Source organism: Babylonia areolata, chromosome 19, assembly GCF_041734735.1.
Source record: "Babylonia areolata isolate BAREFJ2019XMU chromosome 19, ASM4173473v1, whole genome shotgun sequence".
Classification (NCBI taxonomy): domain Eukaryota; kingdom Metazoa; phylum Mollusca; class Gastropoda; order Neogastropoda; family Buccinidae; genus Babylonia; species Babylonia areolata.
The window spans coordinates 62,860,031-62,863,610 of record NC_134894.1 but is presented as its reverse complement, the minus strand read 5'-3'; the positions used below and the strand labels follow the sequence as shown (position 1 = coordinate 62,863,610).

Genomic DNA, 3,580 nt, shown 5'->3' with positions numbered 1-3,580 from the left:
AAACAAAAAACAACAACAACAAAAAAACTAACCACCCAAACATTGCACGAATGACAATAAGAATTGTGTACAGTCTTCTTAGATGGGGTTTGCTGATGAGGTGGGGGTGGGGGGTGCTGGTATTTTTAGTTTACAGCTCGCGCTCTCTCTCTCTCTCTCTAGCTTGCTCTCTCTCTCGCCCTCCCCCCCCCCCCCTCTCTCTCTCTCTCTCTCCTCTCCAGCTCACAAAAAAAAGCCCAAACAAACCTAGTTTGACGCCAAAGGGGGCGGGGGGGGGTTAAAAAAAAAAAGTTTCCACCTCCTCCACCCTCCAGCCAATAAATCAATCAAACACTCTCCTCCAATCGCTGTTCATTTCTTTCCAATCACCCCGCCCCCTTTTCCGCTTTGCCTTGCATTCCTTCACACCGCGAGCGCGTGCGCGCGTGCTCGACAGGAAACTCCCCTCCCTCCTCCCAGCCCCTTCAGTGCAACACGCTTTCTCCTCCGCGCTGGCTCGCTCGCGCTCTGACGTCACGACGTCGATGGCTTCAACCTGTGTGTCACGTGACAGGGGGGGAACTCGCGGGGGGAAAGTGGAGACTGGGGCTCAACAGACAGAAGGGAAGAAGCGCAACGCAGTTTGTGTTCAGGCGAAGTCGTCTGCTGTGCCGTCTTCGCTTGTTCTCGCTTTCCGTCGCTTTTGAATCAGTGTGTGCGTGTGTGTGTGTCCACGATTCGGATTGAGGACTATCCTATTTTGAGTATCAACGTCTCTTCTTATTGTTTCGCGATTTTTTGTTTCATTTAAATTTTTTTTTTAATTCCTTCCTATTTGGATGTGGATACTTAAAAACTTCACCCAGTTGGATTAAGCATGGCTGCAAGTTTTTGAATAAAAAGGTAAGTTTCGTGTCGTCGTTGTCGTCGCAGTGTGGTGTCTAATTTAAACAAAAGTTTATTATTCAGTTGTGAGCATCGATAGATTGAGAGAGTGAGAACAGGTTTGCTGTGTCGACATGTTAAAGATTGTGGCAAACAGCCCTGTCAATCGAGTTAGATGTCCCCATGTGTTTGAAAAGAGACGGTGAAAATTGTCGTCTGCTGCTTTTGAATGGATAGAGGTGGGTACAAGCTAGGTAGGCTAGGGCGACAAAGGGGTGGATGACATACTTTTACATGCGTGTTGGAGTATGCACACAGGTACCTGAAGTAATCTTTATCAATGTTTGAATTTCGATTTTGATTTTGGTGTTGCGTTTGGGTCACGGACATGTTAGGGACATCATGCTTTATCACTTGTCAGTCTGTCAGTTTCTCGTGAGTTTTACCTTTATCATGTGTCATATTTTTATCATCACACCATATAACTGGTCGGCTTATAGGCTTGTTCAGCTCCTGTCTGAATATGTAAAATGATATGTTTGTTCATTTTTAAGTGTTTTATTTTGTTTGTTTAATTATTTGTTTATTTATTTATTTATTCATTCATTTACTGATTCTAGGTTTTTTTGTTTTTTTTTAAGTGTTTTATTTTGTTTTGTTTTTTATTTGTTTATTTATTCATTCATTTACTGAAACTACGTTGCAGTACTAATGTTCTGACGAGACTTTTCTTTGACAACACAATCATTCAGCACAACTTAATACATACAAGAACATATATGTGACTGCAATACTGTTTCAGTGTACGCGGTTTGTCTTTTTCGGAAAACTAGTTTTAGTTTGTGTGTTGGAGATAGCGTGCTTTCGTTGAAGTGTACTGGACGTCGCATTCGATCAAACAGGCCTGCTCACACAGTCTGGTATCAGTGAAAGGATAAAAGAATTAAAATCTAGACCTAAAGGATAAGAGCGATCAGACGAGCTTATGCATCATGTACGTAGATCAAGGAAGTGAGAAAATATCAAAGTAAAAAGTCGTAGAACTCGGTTATGTGTAAGGTGGATCAAACACTTTTTGACAGTTTCAAGTGATAAACTTTGACAAAACTACATACATGAAAACAAAATATATATAAATGTGAATAAATTAAAAACAAACAAATCAACAAAAGCACGTCAGTTTTGCATAACTCTCAACAGGTATTGATTCTGTCAGTAACCTAGTCGATCAACGAGGCAGGTGAAAAGTTTCGAAGAAACCTATGCGCAATGGATTGATTGGAATTGACACATCAAGATAGATTGATATACCAGCAGTGTTACTGTAAAGCCACTGTCTAGCACGGTATATTCATTATTAACTAAGCGGTTTTTGTTGTTGGTTTTTTTTCCAATCAGTTGTAACGGCCTTTTTTCTTTTTCTTTTTCTTTTTTTCTTCTTTTTTTTTTATTCGTAAAGTCGAAAGATTTTGCTGGGAGTTTTTTCCCCGAGTTCGCCAATTCTCCCTCCCTCCCCACACATTAAAAAAAGAAAAAGAAAAAGAAAGAAAGGCGGGGTAAGGATCAAAATCAACAGGAGAGTGAAATCAACGTGAAATTAATCTCATGGGAGTTGCAGCCCACGAAAGCTGAATAAATAGACCCGGACGTGTGTGTGTGTGTGTGCGCGCGTGCGTGCTTGTGTGTGTGTTAGTGTGTGTGCGCGCCCGCGCGCACGTGCATGTATATGTGCGTCGCGCAGTTCCAAGGAAAAAAGAAATACGCACAATCATGTGGGTTTTTTTTTCTGAGGACATGCAGAGTGCAGGTTTCTCAGCTTGCACACATTATCACAGTGTAAATCTGCACAGGCACAGACTGCACTGGATTCTCGGGTCACAACTTGATGCTGAAAACCTCGTTCCCCGTCGGTACTGGAGAGTAGATGGAGAATCACCAGTTTCAGTTTCGGAGGCGCCACTGCGTTCGGACAAATCCCTATACGCTACTACATCTGCTAGGCAGATGCCTGACCAGCAGCATAGCCCAACGCGCTTAGTCAGGCCTTGAGTGCATGCGTATGTTTGTGTACCTATCAGAGTGGATTTCTACATCAGAATGTTGGCTGTGGTGGTGGGTTTGACGATCTGTTGTAGATCAAGCTGTACGTGGCTGTGGTCCTTTCCGTGAAGGGTGGTGTGCACGAAACGTTGGTCCTGTAAAGGAATGTAGCCAGTGGACAACCCTTTAGTTTGTTGCCATGGGTTCTTTTTCAGTGCCGGCGCCAAGTGCGTGCTGCACACGGGACTTCGGTTTATCGGCTCATCCAAACGGGCGCTGGACGCTCAGTTTGATTTTTCCGGTCAAACTTGGTGTGGGAGAAAGGGCGAGGGCGGGAATCGAACCCAGAAGAACCTCCCGGACGCTGTATTAATTTGTCACCAAAATCACCAAAGGCTTTGATGAGAGCAGGGAACGGCTTTGGTTTCACTTGTCTTGAAAGGCAGTGACGACGGGCGCAATAGCCGAGTGGTTAAAGCGTTGGACTTTCAATCTGAGGGTCCCGGGTTCGAATCACGGTGAGGGCGCCTGGTGGGTGAAGGGTGGAGATTTTTACGATCTCCCAGGTCAACATATGTGCAGACCTGCTAGTGCCCGAACCCCCTTCGTGTGTATATGCAAGCAGAAGATCAAATACGCGCGTTAAAGATCCTGTAATCCATGTCAGCGTTCGGTC

The 3,580-nt window shown here is 44.1% G+C and overlaps 1 protein-coding gene across 1 annotated transcript in view; it reads left to right on the top strand.

The window, feature by feature from the left end:
- Positions 1–717: 717 nt before the first annotated feature.
- Positions 718–3,580, top strand: part of LOC143294398 (fibroblast growth factor receptor 2-like) — a 97,974-nt gene continuing 95,111 nt past the window's right edge. Inside the window, exon 1 of the mRNA XM_076605873.1 lies at positions 718–882. The gene's annotated coding sequence lies outside the window, so the exon portion shown is untranslated. The remainder of the gene's footprint in view (positions 883–3,580) is intronic.